This window comes from Protopterus annectens, chromosome 1.part0 (assembly GCF_019279795.1).
Source record: "Protopterus annectens isolate FY-2018-M chromosome 1.part0, PAN1.0, whole genome shotgun sequence".
Lineage (NCBI taxonomy): Eukaryota > Metazoa > Chordata > Ceratodontiformes > Protopteridae > Protopterus > Protopterus annectens.
In genome coordinates this window covers 1,965,968,358-1,965,990,358 of record NC_056725.1, presented here as the reverse complement: position 1 = coordinate 1,965,990,358, position 22,001 = coordinate 1,965,968,358, and positions in this window count along the sequence as shown.

Sequence of the window (22,001 nt, the reverse complement as noted above, 5' to 3'; positions counted from 1 at the left end):
CACACACACACAGTTGGCAAGTACGGTGTTCTTAATCCAAACTAAGTACGTCTTTAGACTTCAGCAAGCAATATGAAGTTACAGGGTACAATACAGACATTACTTGCTGACAGTTTGCATAAAGGTTTTTTTCACATTTGCTAACTTCAGCTGGCTTATCATACAAGGTGTATTGTGAGTGTTTTGTATGCATAGGCCATGACCATATCATATATGGGTTGATGCACTACATGCTGGCACACACAGGGTCAAACCGGTGGCTAAGCTCTGTCAAGCCAATACTGGACAATACAGTCAGGAGGAGTAGGGTCATACAACCACAACACCAAATGTCTCACATAGACCTACAATATAATCACCAGAAAAACACACACATAAATACACATTACCATACTCGGAGAATACAAATATTAATCTGAAAAAGAGACCGTGTCCTCCTAAGCAGACAAGCAAGCAACATACACCTCCAAGCAAACACCAGAAAACACATAATACACCAAAGCAGTGTGCCTCACAACAGGCCCTAAGGCAAAACAACATACCCAACACACTAGTAATAGGTGACTTCATAGTCAGGTACACAGAAGTTCCACTCACTCAACTGGGCAAGGGGAAGGTTACTGTCAGTTGTCTGTAAGGTGCTATGATCTGCCACATAACACAAGCACTTACATCACTCCAGAACAGGAACATATATGACGTGTTCTTTGTACATGTCAGTGTGAATGATCTGAGACATACCTCCCAGGACAACATGTCAAGAGATATATATTAGCTCTATGATCATGTAGCCCAGGCTGATATGACCCTGACCTTGAGTAGCATCTTACCTTCACCTACATGATACTGCAATATAACAGAAAGATGATAAACTTCAACAATTGGCTGAGCTTCTGGTGTCATTCAAAGGGGATCCAGTCTCTGTCTGCCTGTGATGACATGATAGGCAAGTCTTGTTGCTTTGCTACAGATGGTTTGCACCTGTAACCCCTATGCTTCTGAATACTGGCCAAGGCTCTTGCTGTCCCCATATTACCTTTTTTAGGCAAGGCTCAAAGGTTCATAGGTTCATAGGTAGATACTAGGCTATCTGCCCAAGGGCGTTTATAAGCCTAGCCATAATGTGTTGGCTTTTGCCTCCCTTTTAAATTAGTTTCCTGGGCCTCTGTCTAACAGGGCCACTGAAGTGACCCCAGGGGTAAATTTACAATTTCCCATCCACTCGTCAAGATTCCTCTTGAAGAGAGTCAGCGAGGGGCTCTGCCTAACATCAACAGAGATTCTATTCAAGAGTGAGGGAAGTCTCTGGGACAGGAATCTATCCCTCCAGTACATCCTGTTTATTGCTGTGCTGAGGTTTAATTCACTGGAGCGTGTGGCTCTAAGAGATTTGGTTTTCTTGAGGTGGAGCATGTCCATTAATTCCAGGTTGGACATGGCCTTATACGTCAGGCATAGATCACCTCTGAGCAGGCAGTAAGCAACCGAGTAGAGCTGGAGTTTCTTTAGTTGAGCTGCATAGGGCATCTCCTTGAGGCCCATGATCCTCTTGGTGAGGTATTTCTGTGGTCTTACCAGCTGTTGCATGTGCCGATTAAGGTACATACCAAATTGGGCATTGTACTCTATTATGAGCCTAATGAGTGATGAGTAGAGGGGGAAATGACCTCTCTTTATCTAGAGGTGAACCCTTTTGTGATTAGGTAGGCTACATAGAAGGAATTTCTAAGCAGTTTGGCAATGTGATTATCAAAGGAGAGTCTACTGTCCACCTGTGTCCCAAGGTATCTTATCACACTTTTAGTGTTAAGTATACTACCGCCTATGTTGTAGTTCATGGGTACAGAGTTTTTACCAAAGGGGATGACAATGTACTTTTTGACATTAAATTTGAGGCCATGGCTTTGACACCAGGCATCTGTTTCAGTGAGGCCCTTTTGTAGGAAGTCCACATCATTAGTAGTTTCGATTATGGCTCCTAGTTTGCAGTCATCTGGGAACTTCATTAGCCAAATACCTTCTGTGTTAGCCTGTATTTTAGGGAAGTAGATAGCAAACAGGACAGTACACAGGACTGAACCCTGTGGTACTCCACTTGTCACTGGTCTGAAGTCGGACGTGGAGTCTGCGACTTTCACACTGTGGGTTCTGTCAGTGTGCCAGTTGGCAACCCATCTTGTGACATAGGGATTTATACCTAGTTTAGTGAGTTTATCTATAATTCCAGAGTGGGGGATGGTGCTGAAAGCCTTGACAAGATCTAGATAGGCTGTGTGAACCACCTTACCTTTGTCTACGGCTTCGGTGACTGCTTCAAAGAAGTCAATCAGGTTTAGGAGATGTGATCTGCCTTTTACAAACCAAAAATGCTGGTGTTCCGGAGTATGGAGATTACCAATGTCTTTTTGTTTATAAGTTCCATGATGATACATTCCATGGCCTTGCAGACCAGGCTCATCAGGCTAATGGGGAGCTAATTCCCAGGGTCCATGGTGGCTCCCCCCTTGTGTAGTGGGATAACCGTCACTTTGCACCATTCAGCAGGCCCAAAGCCTGAGGTGAGGTTATGATTGAACATGGTACTTAGGTGTGGTGCCAGTTCATTCTGTAGTTCGTGTAGAATGCAGCCTAGGATGCTATCTGGTCCCATGAATGCTGTGTTCCTGGCTTTGGAGAGTGGTTTTTACCTGTGCAGCCTTGATGACAGCAACTTTGCATTCTTCCGGTATAGAGATGTGCTGTTTCATGGGTGAGAGGGGTGTAAAGTTAGCCAGGATGTTGGCAATATCAGTTGGGTCTGTATATTTAGTGCCATTGTGCTGTAACTCAGAGCAGATCTGAGTGTTGCTATTGAGATTTTTGACATAGCTATAGAATACTTTGTGGTTGTCTTTAGAATCAGTGGTGATTTTGTTTTCATAACTAGCTTTGGAGGATTTTATCAGGGATCACAGCTTTTTACTTAGGCTGACCAGGGAGCTCCTCCACTCATGGAATGTTACCCTCTTTTGCAACAGTTTCTTCCTTCTGTTGTGCAGTTTGTTTATGGCAGGGGACCACCAGATTGGCTACCTTTTCTTGGAGGATAGCGTCTTGATTCTGTTTGCGATAGCACGATGCATGCACTCACGTAAGTGTTTATAAAGTGCAAATGTGAAGGATTCAGTATTCATAACTGTATTGTCTATCTGCATGGGTGTCCTAAAGTTCACCACTTCTGTCTTAAGAAGCATGAAGTTGGCTTTGGAGAAATATTTTAACATGGTTTCCTTAATGGGGGGGTGGGGCCAGAATGTGTATATGTAGGGTAATTAGCTTATGGTCAGATGGGACCAATGAGGTGTTGACTTTAGGTGTGGAACATTGGTCACTCAGGACAAACCAAACCCCATAACCAACACAAATAACCACAAAGGGAGCTAAATGCTACTCATTGCCAGAAGTCTCAGCCTCCAGATGCACACACTCGAGGCACTTCTCAGTATGGAGAATGTTTATATCTGTGCAGTAACAGAAACCTAGTTCAAGGCTCCAGAGAGCACACCAGCACTACCAGGATAGTACTCATTCCATACCTTCCAGCATCAGAAACTGGATCATAGCACATAGGGTGGGGATGTATCCATAGTCATCAAGGATACCTACACCTCTCTCTACATCCTCTCTACAGAATATGTACCCATAGAATGATGCACAGCAACGTTCTTCCCACTCCACAGGGGTGGGGCCACAAAAGATCCTTGGCATTCATGCTCTATGAGCCTCACAAGTCTGATCTGCAAGGCAATGGAACCATTCATAATGGAAGTCAACAATAAAGACAGTGGGAACCTTCACACAGTTGAGCACACCCAGTTTGGCTTCGTCAAATGCAGATCACGCCTCCTGAACTGGGTGGATTTCTTTGAGATAGTTACCCAGGCTACAGATGATTGAAATGAGCTCCACACAGCCTACCTATACCTCGCTAAGGCCTTTGACACCATTCCCCAGTCAGGTATAATAGATGAACTCACTAACCTGGGCATGAATCCATACATCACAAGATCGATTGCAAACTGGCTCACAGATAGATCCCACAAATTAAGAGTTGCTGGCTACATGTCAGACTCTGCACCGGTAACAACTGGTGTCCCCCAGGGTCAGTCCTGGGGTCCCTCCTTTGTTTGGTATAGACTTCTCAAAAGTACATGCCAACACAGGATGGTTGTGGTTGACTAAGTTTGCTGGGAACTGTAAAGTGTTTACCATAATAGATTCCACGGATGACACAAATATTCTCCAGAAGGGACTCTATGAGAGAGATGTGTGGTGTCAGAATCATGGCCTCAAGCTCAATGTGAAAGAATGCATAGTAATCCCATTTGGTGAAAACAAAGTACCCACAAACTACCACATAGGTGTTACCCCCAAAAAACTTACAAGGTAATAAGGGATCTGGGGACACAAGTAGATAGTCATCTTTTCTTTGACAACCATGTTGCCAAAGTGATTAGGAAATCCTATGTGGCTCACCTACTCAACAAAGGGTTTGCATCAGGAACAAAAGAGGTAGTGGTGGCCCTCTACTCTTAAGTCATCAGACCCATCATTGAGTATAATGCATCATTTTGGATGCACTCGACTAAGCATATCCAACAGCTGCAGAGACCACAGAGGTACCTCACCAAGAGGATTACTGGCCTCAAACAGTTGTGCTATGCAACACAACTTGTAAAACTAAATCTTTTCTCCATTGCATACCGCCTACTCAGAGGCACACTCTGCCTAACATACAGAGCCATGTCCGACACATAACTGTTGAACATGCTCCATCTACAGATAACAAAATTGAGTCACACTACACAATCCAGGGATATGAACCTTATCACAACAATGAATACAACATGCTGGTGGGATAGAGTACCATCCCAGACACTTGCCTTACTGTGGAACAGAGTCCCAATGTACATCAGACAGAGCCCCTCGCTGACACTCTTCAATAGGAACCTTGATGAGTGGATGGGAAAGATACAATTCACACCAGGCATAACATCAGCAGTCCCACTAGAAAGGGGCTTAGGGTACTATCTATTAGAACTAGGGCTTAGGAGACTACCCAATGAGGTGTTGAAAGCTGCACAACTTGCCTAGGCTACTATATGCCTTCGTGAAGATAGTCTACTACATACCTATGAACCTATGTGACAGGTACATGTCTACAGATAGTAGATGTGTACTTCATTGTACAGTCATGTTGTACAGTAGGCACATGGACCACATACACTCTAATGCTTACAGATACTGGTGTTTTTTATGTACAGTGGGTGAGATGTGCAGCACATGTCTTTTGTGCCATTGGGATGTGTGCTGGGTGGGACAGTCCTGGATGGCTCCCTGTCATGGTTACCCTCTTACACAAATCTCTGCCCCTCCATCTTTGGCTTATTATACTGTGTTCCCCCTACATATATATATAGGTACATAGGAAGGTAATAGGATATCTGCCTGAAGGCATCTATTAGTATGGCCAGAGTGTGCAACTATCACCACACATGGGGTTAGTTCCCTAGGCCTCTGTGTAGTAGAGCTGATGAAGTGATCCATGGTGTGACAGTTCAGTTTCACATACACTCATCAAGGATCCTCTGGAAGAGTGTCAGTGAGGGACTCAGCTTAATGTAGGTTGGGAGCCTGTTCCAAAGCAAGAGAAGTTTGTGTGTTAGTAATGTATACCGCCATGTTCTATTTATTGTTGTGATGATGATATCCCTAGAGCATGTGGCACAGTGAACTTGGGTTTACTTCAGATAGAGTATGTACATCTGTTCTGCATTGGACATGGACATGTCTGTTGGGCAGAGATCGCCTGAGTGGACAGTAAGCAACAGAGTACAACTGAGTTAACTTCAGTCTTGTTGCATGGGGCAACTGTTTGAGGCCAGTAATACTCTTGTTGAGGTACTTCAGTTGTCTTTCCAGCTGCTGAAGGTGCCTAGTCAGATTCATCGCAAGTGTGCTCTGATACTCTCTGATGGGTCTGATGACTGATGAGTAGAGGGAACCTCCTTTGACCTACATGCAAAGACCTTGACAATTTGTGGGAACACATAGCATGATTTTCTAACCACTTTGTGAATGTGTTTCTGGAAGAAGAGATGACTATCCACATGTGTCCATAGATCCCTTATTATTACCTCCATATTTAAGGTGTTAGCACCTATGTGGTATTTGTATGACTGTAGTTCGAGGCCATAATTTTTACATCAAATCTGTCTGACTGAGACCCTTTTTAAGGATGTCTCTGTTGTCCCAAACATCGATTATGACAACCTTTTTGCAGTCATCCACAAACATTACTAACCATAGCCCTTGTGTGTTTGACTGTATTTCTGAAAAGTATACACCAGACAGGAGGGGTCCCAGGACTGAGCCATGGGGGACAGCAGTTGTTACCAGCTTATAGTCCAACAGGGAGACCACAATTATTACCTTGTGGTAACTATCTGTGCCCCAGTTGGCAATCCATCAGATGACATATGTGTTTATGCACAGGTTGTTGATTTTGTGGATACGACGTGTGTGGGATGTTGGAAAAGGGCTTTTCAAGGTCTATGTAGGCCATGTGTAGCTCATTTCATTCATGTATGTCCTGGGTAACTGCCTTGAAAACTGTCTAGCAGGTTTAGGAACCATGATCTGCCCCTGAACAAACCAAAATGGGTAGGGTTGTGTGTTTGTAGGCTCCCAATAGCTCTGTTTATGAGTTCCATAATGATGGACTCCATGGCCTTGCAGATCAGGCTTATTAGGCTTACAAGACAATAGCTCCCATGGTCTGTTGTGCACCAACACTTGTGGAGTGTGCCAAACGTTGCTGTAACCCATTCAACAGTTTCATATCCTGTACAGAGGGTGAGTCTCAACAGACTATTCAGCAGCAGGGTCTGTTTGTTTTGGAGTTCACATATGACACAGCCAGGGAAACCATGTCATCCCATAGACGTTGTGTTTTAAGGTTTGGATAGAGCAGTTTAACCATTGTATATGTGATTTCTGGGTTTTCACGATCTCCAGGTGTGGTGATGGGCCCTTTTGTCAGTGGGGGGGGGGGGTAAATATGTATGAGCCTGTCTGACAAAATGTTGGCAATGTCAGTCATGTACATGTATTAATTTACACTTTGCACTGACTGAGAACATATATGAGTTTACATTGATATTTATGACATAGTGAAAGAAAGATTCATGGTTTTCTATGGACTGTTTGCCAATATTTTTGCCAGAACATGGCTTGGATAATGTTAAGAGTGCTCATTGTTTCTTGATGATACTGATAGGAGATTTATTGATTTTCTTTGGATTTTCACTTTCTTTGAACAACTTAAGTACTTCTAGTACATAGTTTGATTATGACAGGGGTCCAATATATTATATGGGTCTGTTTTCATATCACTGTGTGCACAAGGCAGGATTGGTGAATAGTGACAAGTGTCTGGAGTAAGAACTGCAACTGCCAGATATGTGTGGTCCAGTGCTGTACTCATACATGGCCTAAGTGTGTGAGCATGCCCAGTATGACCTATGTTGTTGACTGACATTTGCTTCGTTTGTTTAAGTGTGCGAGCATACCCACTATGGGCATATATACTATATGTGTGTGAAAAATCAAGCTAGTTTTTACTTCAGGGCTCACCTTTGTGTTGTACATTGACAGAAAGCACTCTGTGCCTGCAGGGCTTCCATGAGTCAATTTGCATAGACTTATCAACATTTATACATACAAGGGGGACAGCTATTATTTGTACATTTCTACCTGGGGGGGGCAGACCTGATTGTTACTGTGGGTGTACATAGGATGAGGGGTACACCTGACACTTATACACATTTTCTAGGCCTGCACTGCTATGTCAGGTACTCCATTTTAGTCTGTACAGTTGCCTATCGTACTGGCTTGGGGCATACCACTGTGCTACAGACCTTAGCTTCCAATTACACGCATATTAGTTTGTGACTTCATAGCCTACCCAACCCACATCACACTGCCTGGCCTACTGTCTGCATAGGCCTGGGGGGAGGTTACTCATATGCCTCTTCAGAGGACACGATACAGCATTTGTTTGTGTTTGCGTTTGTCTACAATTGTCCTGCTGGCTGTGACTGTTAGGTATGTGACCCCCCCCCCCAACTGGTATGTGTGAGTGACTTAAGTTGTGTCTGTGCCAGTGAAATGCAGTCATGGCTTAGTGGTTCAGTACTGTGACTATAGTGCACAGTATCCTGAGTTCGAGCCCTGTCACTGCTTTTTATTTTCCTGCTGGGCAGACCTGACTGGTTAAGGAACAGTAAAGCAGGTGTGAGCGTGTTTACCTGATTTTGCTCGACTTTGCCCAACATTGCCCAACTTTGCCCAACGTTGCCCGATGTTGTGCTGGTTAGCGCTGTGTGCAGCTATGTGCAATTGTATTTAAATATGCTCAATACTGATAAAATTTACTTAGCAGTGCTTTATATTGCTTGAAACAGGGACTCATGCCTCAGGTGGTGCTGCAGGGCTGCCTATGTTGGATGCACATATTACACTCCCTATACATGTTTGAAAACAGGTAGTGTCAAGTTAAGCATCCCTTTTACTGTATGTGCGAGACAGAGAGAGGTGTCATTTCCAGGGTTCCTACTGAGTCAGTGTATGTGCTATGCGTTGCCTCTTTGCCAAGGCCAGGGCATACTGGGCACGCCTCCTTCTGCCTACTGGGGCAGGCTCAGTTTGTTCCTCCTCTGAGTCACGCTGTACCTGTGCAGGTCTTGGCAATGGTGGGGGGCTATTTGGCCCTGCCCCATGTTGTTCCTGCTGCAGCTGTTTCCGCAGGATCATATTGTGCAGCATGGCACATACCATGACAATTTGGGTACATGTAGTTGGTGAGTACTGCAAGGCTCCACCAGATGTGTCCATGCACTGGAACCATGACTTGAGCATCTCAAACACATGCTCAATTATGTTTCTTGTTTGTGCGTGTGCCTCATTATGGAGTTCTTGGTCGGGGGTGTGTGCATTTCTGATGGGTGTCATCAGCCATGGCTCCAGTGCGTATCCAGCATCCCCCACTAAGTGACCATCAGGGATGTCCCCATTGGCAAATCTCTGGTACAGCTGCATCAGATGCCAGATGTGGGAATCATGATAACTTCCAGGGCAGCCAGCACACGCATTCATTATTATGCCCTGGGCATCACACACAATCTGGCAGTTGATGGAGGGGAAGCCCTTGCGGTTGATGTAGACCCTACCTCGCTCACCGGGTTGTGCTTTGATGTGTAAGTGCGTGCAGTCTATTGCACCCATTACCTCAGGGTATTTTGCTATTTGGTGGAAAAAAACGCATATTTCTGGCCAATACCTCACGGGAATTGGTGAAATATACATGCTCACCGACATCTGCTGACATGGCATCCAGAACTGGTGCAGTACCCTTGATGCTGATGCTTGTGAAATCCCCATCATATCACCAGTTGGTCTCTGGAAGGTAGCTGTAGCTAGTATTCTTAGGCCAACACATACCTTGGTATCCACTGGGATGGGTTCCCCTCTGTTGGTTCTGTGTGTGAGACATGGCCGGCATAGCTCAACAATTTGATGCAGGAGGTCTCTGTCTACCCTATAGCGCTCCACTATCTCTAGGTCATGTAGCCCCTGGTAAGTTATCCTGGGTCTGTACACTCTTCTCCATCTCCTCACTGTGGGTTGCTCAGCAGCATTCTCAACATTACCACCCTCAACACCTTGCACATGTTGGTTTATGATAGCAAGAGCAGCCCCTAACATTTTGTCTGACTTTAACATTTTTAAGCTTTCCGTCTTTGTATACTGCAGTGCTGCAGAGGTCTTGGGAAAAAACAGGAAAGAATGCTGTTTGCAGAGTTTAAAGTGCTGGGCTGGGCTGGGCTAGTCTGCTGCCTGTGTAATTGGCTGATTCTGATATATTTTACCTGGCAGCTCTGCTAGTTCTCCTTGGTTAACTTCCTATTACTTCTTTTTCTTCCTTTTCCCTTTCTGTTTCCACCCGGGGCAGCACTGTGCAAACACACGCACACGCGCGGACATGCTGTGTGCACATTTGCAAGAAATTTCAGATATTTTCACAGTGTGCACCTTTGGTTTCTGGTTTTCAAAAAGAACAACTGTGGATACACCTCTTGCAATTCTGAGCAACTCAGGGCAAACACAAGACACTGTGCTTCAATTAGCTTACAGCCTTTCTGACACACCCCCTCATGATGTTACCTATATTCTAATCTACTACTCACCTACTCTTACACTTACACTCTTGGGACATGGCTCACATGCTGGGGAAAATTGGGATTCACTATCCTTATCCTCATTTGCATAGGATTGCCTACTAATGCATGGTTACATCTCTCACACTGAGCTTCCACCCCTTAGCAACCAGTACTCAGTGGACATGTTGTCTTCAGCATGCCATTCACGTGCATAACAGGATAAGCTTTTTAGTGAAAATGGCTATTTTTGACTATTTTTTAATTATTTTCTTTCTTTTAAAGCGCTGCACGTTTGCACGGTGCTGCGCTATGCTTAAACATCGGAGATCGGGGAAAAAAAAGTTATTTTAAACATTTATAAATGCCAATGACCTTATATTTGGCCATTGGCATGCTTCCTCAACTGTATGCATCCTTTATTTGGAGCTGTCATAGCTCCATTTAGCTATTTGCAGAACAGCACTCCATTACCAATGGAGTACATTTCTGCAGATAACATTAATCTTCCACGGACAGGTTAGTGTTTCCTGGATTGCAAATTTACTTCATTTGCATAGCTTTCAGCAGCAGATGCAGTAATTTTCATACCATGACGCTTTAGCAGTTCTTGTGCATGCCCCTGTCAGCTGTTCCTGGACCGCACGTCAGACATATTGCCTGTTTGACATCTTACTCTACTCTACAACTCCATGCAAGCTTTCGGAAATCCGGCCTATGATGTTTAAATGTTAAACCTTTGTTCTCCTTTAGTGATGGCTGTCCTCAATAATCAGTCAGAAAACCACAGATTTTATATGGAGAAGACCAAAAGTATGAGGCAAAAATCCATACAGCTGAGAAGTATGCTGAGGCCACGGACAGGGCAAGCAAAATTGGGCATCTTCAGCAAAATCAAAGACAGCTAAGGACTAACCTAACCAGCCTGGAGCCATTCAAAACATTGGGTTGTCTACCCACAACTACAACAACAGCAATAACATCATTCACATCAAATGCCATTGCTGAGCTTTCTCTCACATCAGATGCTCTGCTTTTAATTTCTTGACTGTTTGTTCTGTCCTGCCCATAATCTACCAAATGTGTTGTCTAGATAGAGCATGAGTGTGTGACAAACTTAATGAACAGACAACATAAGAATGTATAGCCCTCACTGAAAGAAAATGAAAGGTAGCATGACAGCCAGCTGTAGCTAACTAATGGAAGGATGAGTACCAGGCTGTAGATGCATGTTCTGACGCTCAGGGCAGGTACCTAAAAGGGATAAGTCAAATGTGGGTGAATATGGGACAAACTACTAGTTCAGATTCAGGTGTAGTAAACTGTTTAACTATGTGCTTTACAATGAGAATGAAAAAACATAAATGTAGAATCCATCCCTCTATCATCCACAATCCCTTGTTTGTGTTTTTGCACATGAGGTCAGGGTGTCACTTAAACAGTGAAAATCCTCTAGAGCCAATGTTTGTACCATTGAATTGCTAGTCCTGCTATGGTAGTTCTTCCACACCACACACTTGCATGCAACAGCAACAACAAAAAAATATTAATTTACAGTAACAGAAATAGAAAAGTACAAAAAATCATAGTGAAAATAATTAACACAGAGTTAGTGTGTGTGTGTTGGGGGGGGGGGGGGCATTGTCATAATGCACAAGATGTCTTTGAAAACTGAAAATTTAACTGATACTAGCCTGAGCAAAGCACAATATTTCTTACAAATAAAAAATACTTGAACCAATTGTAAGATAAGTACCAACTTACAAAATGGTAATCATTCAGTACAATAAATTAAAGGAGTATAAATGCATATATAGATAGGCAATTCAGTAAAAAGTCTGGTAATAGGCAAAAACACTTTCAATTTCATGAAATACACAATGGAATCCAAACCATAAGTGTCATCTTTTGTATCCAAGACCTCAGGGAAGCCTACTGTCTCATACAATGCCTGCCTGGTGTTGGTTCTGACCTTCATAACCATGTGTGCTCCTCCACATGTTATAGCGTGATGTCAAGGAATTGCTTAAATATTTGTGAAGCAGAGGGCTGCACTATACCTTATGTGTCTCCTATAGTTCACTGGAAGGTCCCTGTAGAAAGGATGTTAAATGCTATACATAGTGGGCAACACGGTTCAGCTAGGTCCAGTTGTGTAGTTTTGTCAACTCTTATGTGATTGATTATGCTCTGGTCTGTCAGGTGATAATACGCAAGTCATTGGCTTACACCATCTCCAATTTTATCGGCTGCTGTGGCATGCAATGTTGCCAGCACTGGCACTAATGATAGCTACCAACATGTGCTGTTGAGCTATTTCTGTTGCTATACTTAGATTGCTCCTGTTCTGTGCTCTGTAAACCATTGTTCAATCTAGACAAGTATGTGTGCACAGCACTGCCATTTTTTGCATCTCTGAGACATAGTCATGTTATTCTCATACAGTTGCCTGTTCCATGGTGCATGTTTACATGATATGGGAGTTTTTATTTGCATGAGCTTCATACTGAAACTTCATGCAGAAGGTTTCTCTGAATCACCTGTACTTTGCATGTGGCTGCTATCAGCTCTGTTTTATGTTGTGTATTGTTCAAATTGTTTATGAATCCTAGTCTATATTAACTGTTTTTTTTTTAAATAAAACATAGAAAAATAACATGGAAGCACATCTAGTGAAGTTATCAGGATAATGAAGGGCCCAGATTAATAACAAAAATCAATTAAACTGGCATAGAAAAATGTTGAAGAAGCATTAACACTGCATTGCATGAAATATTTTTTAGCCTTATCAAAGAGTAATGTATCATGTTGCTTAAATAGAAGTATCACCATTTTCAGCAATGTACTCTGCATCCATTGTAATTCCCAAAGCTGCCTGGCTGCCATATTATATGTTAAATGGTGTTAATAATGTTTAGAACAAATTATCTCTATTTGTTATACCTGCATTAGACCTCACTGAAACCATCTGCATTGCTGTGTAATTAATTACAATTTCTTGTACTGTTGACATGAGTAAGCTGTAACTGGAATAGGACAAGCTTTCCTAGAGTAGGAGCATGAAAACAGAGGTCACATGTGTGATTCCAAACAGACATTCCCCGGCTCCACAACAGCAGGGTCACATCTGAATCCACTTGTATAATCAATCTGTCAACTTACTTCACACAGCTGAGCTCAGTAAAATATATTCAAACATTTTAAAGCCATGTATAAAAATTCTAACAATATTTTTCATGGGCAAGGAGTAAGACCTACCTCTGTACCAAGTAAAAGTTAAATGGACTGCCCGTCTTCATCTAGCCGATCACAAAGTTCTGAGAAGTGAGAAGAACTCTCCGTAAATCAAAACAATTTAAGCAAACAAGCAAGATACGTTTAACAGTTGTTTTAACTACTAGCAAAGTACTGTGTGTGTTGCTACTGACTGTTTCTCGCTATCTTTTTCAGAAAGAGAGCAAGAACCAATCAGTAGCGATCCCGCCATCCATGTCACGTACGTGACTGCGGATGTGACAGTCCGATCCCCTTCTACTTTAATGCATGGTTTAACCACATAGACTTCTGGGCATCACACTGATGCATTCTCTCCTTAATCTGGATTGCTTTTACAGCAGTCCAGATTTACAGTCAGAAACTAATTTTTTTTAAAAACCCGGAACTTGATGAGCATGCCCAGTTCGAGTTCCGGGACTTTACAAGTCAGTCAGACTCACAGCTAAGTGAAATAAATAATTTATAAAATAAATATTTTATTTTCTAAAATGTTCTTCACAGCTGGGGGTCCTGCAGCCTGATGGCACGAGCCACCACTGGTGAGGTATTAACTCAAAATTTTCTCAATTTGTTAAACATCTGTTTATGTTTGTTTGTTCTGATTTCCTGCCAAGGAGTGTATCATATAACTGATTTGTTCATAGGTTCATAGGTTCATACTAGGCTATCTGCCCTGGGGCAATTATAAGCCTAGCTCGATTCTGTATGGCTTACACCACCCCTTGATTTGAGTATACTGTGCCCTTTTTAAGGTTTAGTTTACTGTGCCTCTGTCTAATAGTGACACGGGAGTAATCCCTGGGACAAACCTACGATCCCCCATCCACCTATTGAGATTCTTCTTGAAGAGATTCAGTGAGGTGCTCTGCCTCACATGAACTGGAATTCTATTCCAGAGTGAAGGGAGCCTCTGGGTTATGAACCTATCCCTCCAGCAAGTTCTATTTATTTCTGTGCTGAGGTTCAAGTCCCTTGAGTGTGTGGCTCTAAGGGATTTAGATTTACTGAGGTGGAGCATGTCCATTAATTCTGGATTTGACATACCTTTGTATGTCAGGTATGGATCGCCTCGAAGTAGGCGGTATGCAACTGAGTAGAGCTGGAGTTTTTTTAACCGAGCAGCATATGGCATCTGTTTGAGACCCTTGATCCTCTTGGTGACACACTTTTGGGGTCTTTCTAATTGCTGCAGGTGTCGGGTAAGGTACATCCCAAAAGGGGCATTGTATTCTATGATGGGCCTGATGAGGGATGAATAAAGGGGCACGATTACCTCTCTTGATCTAGATGTGAAACCCTTCGTGATGAGGTGGGCTATGTAGAAGGTCTTTCTAACCACTTTGGCAATGTGGCTTTCAAAGGAGAGATTGCTATCAACTTGGGTCCCCAGGTCCCTACTAACTTTCTCTGTACTTAATGGGTTTCCGCCTATGTGGTAATTTGTGGGCACATTGTTTTTGCCAAAGGGTATGACTATACATTTTCTGGCATTTAGCTTTAAACCATGGTGCTGGCACCAGTTATCTGTCTCTGTGAGACCTTTTTGAAGGATGTTTGTGTCAGCTGGAGAGTCGATTATGGCGCCCAGTTTGCAGTCGTCTGCGAACTTGGTGAGCCATAGTCCTCCCACGTTTGCCTGTACCTCGGAAAAGTATATACCAAACGAGAGTGGTCCCAGGACAGAACCCTGTGGGATGCCACTTGTGACCAGTTTCGAGTCTGACATGGCTCCAGAAACTCTCACTCTGTGGGTTCTGTCTTTGAGCCAGTTTGCCACCCATCTTGTGACATAGGGGTTTATATTTAAGCTGGACAGCTTATCTATGATGCCCGAGTGGGGGTATTGTGTCAAATGCCTTTGCAAGGTCCAGATAGGCTGTGTGGACTACCTTCCCTTTATCTATGGCTTTGGTGACTGTTTTGAAGAAGTCAATCAGGTTCAAAAGGCAGGATCTGCCCTTGACAAAGCCGAACTGGGTAGGATCTAGTGTCTGTAGGTCCCCAATGTCTTTGTTTATGAGCTCCATGATGATCCTCTCCATAGCCTTGCAGACTAAGCTAGTCAGGCTTATGGGGCGATAGTTTCAGGGTCCGTGAGGCTCCACCTTTGTGTAGTGGGACCACTGTTGCTGTACGCCATTCTGTGGGCACATATCCTGTAGTGAGGCTGAGATTGTATAGTTTTTATTTGAGGGATTAGTTCCTCTTGGAGTTCATGTAGGACACAACCTGGGATGCCATCTGGTCCCATGGAAGCAGTGTTTTTTGCTTTGGAGAGGGCAGCCTTCACCTGAGCATCAGAGATGTTTGGGAGGCAGCCCTCTGCTGGGATAGATACTTGCTCTTTTGGGGGGGAGGGGGGGGGAGTTTGCACTGAACCTGTTTGCCAGGATATTGGCGATGTCTGTGGGTTCAGTGTATTTTTTGTCGTTTAGAATCAACTCAGAGCAAGTCTGGGAGTTGCATCCCAGGTTCCTAACATAACTGAAAAAAGGCTTATGATTGTCTTTGGTGTCCTGTGCAATTTTTCTCTCGAAGCTGGCCTTGGAGGATTTTATGAGGGATCGTAATTTTTTGCTAGTCCTGATCAGAGATGCCTTCCCTATTAGGGATTTTGCTCTGTCATGTAGTAGTTTCCTCCTTCTGTTGTACAGTTTATTTATGGCAGGGGTCCACCAGACTGGATGCCTGCCTTTGGATGATTGGGTCTTGGTTTTGTTTGGGATAACATGATCCATGCATTCCTGGAGATGTCCGTAGAATGCGTTTATATAGGATTCTGCAGTTTGGGCTATAGTTTCCACTGGCCCTGGGGCCTTGAAGGATTCCACTTCAGTTTTGAGAAGTGAGAAGTTCACTTTTGAGAAGTTTTTCACTGTGGTTTTCTGGGCTGGGGGTGGGGTCGGGATGTGGACATCCAGGGAAATTAATTTATGGTCTGATCTTACCAATGAGGGATATACTTCTGGTGTGGAGCATAGAGTTCCCATGTTGGTAATGATCAGGTCTAGTATGTTGTCCCCTCTTGTGGGAGTGGTGACTAGTTGTTCCATAGCATTTGAGTTTATAATTTCCAGGAACCTTTGGGCTAAGGTGCTGGGGCTTGAGTAGTGCTCCCAGTCAATGTTTGGGTAGTTGAAGTCGCCCAATATAATGGTGTTCGGAGAAATCTTCATATTCTCCAATGTTTTCAGGAAAGCCAAGTGGGATTCTTGACTTTGAGAGGGTGGTCTGTATGATGCTATAAAATGAAAAGCAATCTTGCCCACTGTTAGTTGCACATGGATGGTCTCCGATACTTCGTGCAATGCCACTAACATGGAGGTGTTGATATCCTTGATAAATATGGAATCTCCCCCTCCTTTTGTGGTTCGGTCCGGGTTTTGGGGCCGAAAAGCATGATATGAGGTATAGCCTGGTAGTGCTGGGGTGCTCTCTGGAGCCTTGAACCAGGTTTCTGTCACTGCACAGATATCGATGTTCTCCATACTGAGGAGAGCTTCAAGTGCGTGCATCTTGAGGTTAAGACTTCTGGCGTTAAGCAGCATTACCCTTAGTTTCTTGTTCCTTGTGCTTTCTATGGGGGTGGGTTTGACTTTTGAGCCTTGCCTAAAAACGGAACTATAGGGGTGACAAGAGCCTTTGCCAATATCCGAAAGCCCAGTGGTGACAGGTGCAATCTGTCCCTAGCAAAGCAACGTGGCTTGTTGAGCATGTCATCCCAGGCTGACAGACACTGGATCCCCTTTGAATGACACCAAAGGTTAAATGCATTCTCTAGAGTCTCCTTGCTCCTTGATCTGTTTAAATTTTTCATTTAAAGGCTCACTGCTTTTTTTTTTTGCTGTGATAAACCTTACTGTAGTGTTTTTCTGCCTAAGTAGTGTAGGTAGTAGCTGTAACATTGTCCAGATTCAGGCTTGTGTTCTGAGCCTAGTTGTTTGATTGCAGAGGCTGTGTGTCTGAGCACATGTTCCAGGCCATCTTAGTTTAGCAAAAGAAATGTTGCATGTCAGTGAGAGTGTAGTGTTTATGGTCATTGGATGATTGGGTTTACCTGGACTACGGCTTGAAGTAAGCACCTCATTGGTTGTTTTGAGCTTTTTTTAAAAGTTGTTTCAGGTTTCAACTTTCTGTTACTTAAGAAGTTATCTTCTGAGTGTTTTTGCCATTTCACACAGAGCAAATCAGAGGAAGGGCACTGAGCAAAACTCTAATCTGTGATATATATATAACATTAAGTATCCTGTTTTTTTTTTGCTTATTTTTACTAGTTAATGCTTATTATAGATATTTATAGCACTTGTGTTGTCTGCTGCATACTTTTTCTGTATTTTATAGCTATAAACTAATCTGCATGGCTGTACTAAAATTGTCTGTCTCACAGGGCCTGATAAATAAGGTTTTTACTCTTACACTGTTTGTAAATCTTTTCTAGCTAGTTTCACTGTGTGTGAGGTATTAACTGGAAATTTACTCCATTTGTTAAACATCAATTTGCATTTGTTTGGATTGATTTCCTGCCAAGGAGTGTATCATATAACTGATAGTATCCCACCCTCCCTTCCTGTTGGTATCCTGCTCTTATACTTGGTGGCTTTGCAGTTGCCCATCCCTACTGTAAATTTGATCTGGGACACTCCTCCCAGTCTAATGTAATTAACTCATTCTACCTAATACAGAGAGAACATATGAGTAGGCCAACCCACTTAGTTTCTTAACCTTGAATTATCTTCTGCTCCTCATTTCTCCCTTTCCACTTTACTAAAAAAAAACAAAAAAAAAACTTTTCTAGAATCTACCCGTAGTCTGACTGTGTGTGTTTCTCAGCTGATAAGCATATTTTGGGGGACTTTTCAACTGTTCAGAGTTGAATAAAATAATAATTGAATTCAATTCAAAATACATTTTGAATAAATTGCATTTATTTAAATTGTATTTGCTTAAATACTGCTGCATACTCGTGTGCTAGCTTGCACTGCACTTGAATTGTTTTTAATGCTGTTTTAGATGCTTTTCTGTAAAAAAAACCTCTAAATTATAAGTTTGTTTCCTGTCTTTCCTTTAACTAGTCTAGTCCAGATGCAGATTTTCTGTATCCAGGACTGTTTGTAAGCTTCTTAGGCCTCCAAGCCTCTCTGTGTTTGAGGGAAGCCTTCTAGCTTATCAGTGGGCATGGTAAGCACTAGGTAGCCTATCTACCACAAGAGGAGTAGTTTCTGGCCCACAAATTGCAGTATATTGGCTGTTTGGGCAGTTTTTCCATATCTTTCAACGTTCTGGTTTAAAAGCCCTCATTTTCGCTTTTCCCTCCTTTCCTGTAACTAGTCTAGTCCAGATACAGATTTGCTGTATCCAGGACTGTATGTAAGCTTCAGAGCCAACCAAGCCTTTCTGTGTTGGATGGAAGCCTTCTAGCTTATCAATGGGAGTGGTAAGCACTAGGTAGCCTATCTACCACAAGAGGAGTGGTTTCTGGCCCATAAATTCTAGTTTATTGGCCATTTGGGCAGTTTTCCCCTCTCTTTCATCGTTCTGGTTTAAAAGCCCACATTTGCACTTGTTTCCCACCTTTCCTGTAACGAGTCTAGTCCAGATACAGATTTGCTGTATCCAGGATAGTTTGTAAGCTTCTGAGCAGTGCCAAAGTCTACTCTTCAAATGTTTCCCTTAGATCTACTAATTCTCTTTTCTCCTGCACTTTTACTAGCTTATTAGTCTAGCACTTTACCAGACTTCTTGTAGCAATTATTGTAGCACACAAAAGTGCTACCAGTACTAAATGTTCTACAAGTAAACAGCTCCAGTACTTATTATTATTGCCCACCCCTCCAGGCATGTCTAAAGGTCAGTTCCCTGTGCTTTCTCCTATTAACCTGGCGAAGTTTGGCATCCTGTGGCAATGTATAAACTGCCTCATGTACACTGATAACACACTCCTCTTACCTCACAACACTCAGACTTGCAAGAAATGCACTTATATAGTCAAATAGGAAGCCACACACTCTCCAGCCAAGACGAGAATAGCTGGTTAAGAGGAGATGGACAACACTTGCACCACACCACATGGAACACATAGCCTTCTGGAACACACACCAGCACTGCCTTCACATAAAAACACAAACTGCACACCCACCTTCACGGAAGCTCTCAATAAAAATCTACCCAAAAAGCAGAGACCTCCAAGGCAGAAATGCACTTGACCACCACAACACAACACTAATCATGAGACACATAACTCTCCTAAATGGTGTGCCACTCAACCAGAGCCCCTAAGGCAAAATGGAATGCCCAACACACTAGTCATAGGTGACTTGATAGTGAGGCACACTGATGTCCCACTCACTAGGCTGAAAAAGGAGAAAGTAACAGTCAGTTGCCTGTTAGGCACCAGGATTCACCACATAACACACACACTCTCAGGTCTCTCAACAACAGGTACAAATATGACTCTGTCATTGTACATGTGGGTGTGAATGACCTGAGACATACCTCCCTGGACTACAAGAAAAGAGCCATGGAGGAGCTCTTGGATTATGCAGCCTAGGCAGGTGTGACCCTAGCCCTGAGCAGCATCCTACCATCACCCATAATGATACCACAGTACAAGCATAAAATGATTGATTTCAACAATTGGCTAAGTTTCACTCTAAGGGAATCCAGTATCTGTCTGCCTGGGATAACATGATTGACAAATCTCAATGCTTTACTAGAGATGGCCTACATCTGTCACCCCTGGGCTTCTGAATACTGACCAAGGCTCTTGCCACCCCGTAGTGCCATTTTTAGGCCGTGTTCCAAAGACCAAATTACCACCATAACAGCTACAAACAAATGCAATCTGAGGGTCATACCGCTCAACGATAGAAGTCTAAATCTCAAAATGCACTCACTCTAATCAGTCCTTATAATGGAGAACATCGACATTTGTGTCATAACAGAGACCTGGTTCAAGGCAGCAGAAAGCACCCCTGCACTACCAGGCTATAACTCATTCCACACCATTTGGCCCCAGAACATGGACCAAAGCTCCAAAGGCAGTGGTGTTTACATACTCATAAAGGATATGCACACCTCCAGACTGGTAGCCCAACATAATGCATCTGAGATACTTCAGGTACAGCTAACACTGGGTAAGACAGCATTCAGGTCGTAGCCTGCTATAGATCCCCAACCATGTCCCAAGACTCACCCTCCACATTCCTAAGGACCCTGAAGAATATTAGGGTCCAGCCTAACACTGTCATACTTGGCAACTTCAACTACCCCTCCATTAACTGTGATAACTACTCATGTCACACAACTTTATTGGAAAAGTGCCAGCACCACAAAGCACATCTAGTAGTAATGGTTAAGCGCTTAGGTACAAATGTAAATGGTGTAATCATGTTTTAATTGTATAATTATGAATTTTTTGGCGCCAAATTTGTGTTTAAAAAGGAAGTGACATATGGAGGTAAATGGTTCTGAAGAAATCTGGTATTGCAGATGAAAGCGCTTAACCATTACTACTAGATGTGCTTTGTGGTGCTGGCACTTTTCCAATAAAACTACTCATGTACCATTACACTTGCCCAACGTTTCCTAGAATTCATTAATTCCATTGTCCTAGACCAGCTTGTTCTTACCCCCACTAGAGGTAGCAACATCCTTGACCTGGTCATTACTAACATGGGTAACTGTTGCTCTACACAAATAGTCAACTCCTCCCTAGTTAGATCTGGCCACAAACAAATCACTATGAAAATCCACATCCCACCCACCCCACCCCCTGCAAAGGTGACCACCATGAAAAACTTCTCCAAAGCTAACTTTGGGCTCCTAAAAACAGAGGTGGCTAGCTTCACGGCACCCATGAAAATGGAGATCAGTTGTATGACCACTGAATTATACACCAATGCACTGTATGAACATGTACACAAATGCATGGATCTCACCTTACCCAATAGAACCAAGATGCTCTCCTCCAAAAAAAGGAAACTAATCTTGTGGTCTCCTGCCATAAACAAGGATGGGAGGATGGCCTAATGGTTAAGGTGTTTGCCTTACAAACACAAGGTACAGGGTTTGAATCTCACAGGGGATAATTGGCTAGGCTTAAAATGGCTCGCAAGGGCAGTTAGCCTAGTACGAATCTATGAATCTATGAATCTATGAATCTAAACAGAAGGAGGAAAGTGATGCTGAATAAAGTGAAGTCCCAAGACTGGAAAAACTCCCTTATCAGCCTCAACAAAAAGTTGAGATCCTTCATCAAATCCTCTAAAGCTGGCTTTGAAAACAGTATTGCAGCAGATAGTAAAGACAACCACAAGGCCTTCTATAGTTATGTAAAGAATCTCTATGGCAATACCCAGATTTGCTCTGAGCTACTGCACAATGGTATGTCCTATTCCGAGCCAACAGATATTGCCAGTATAGTGGCTGACAGATTCAGTGCCAACTTTACCACTCCCCCCAAGGGACCAG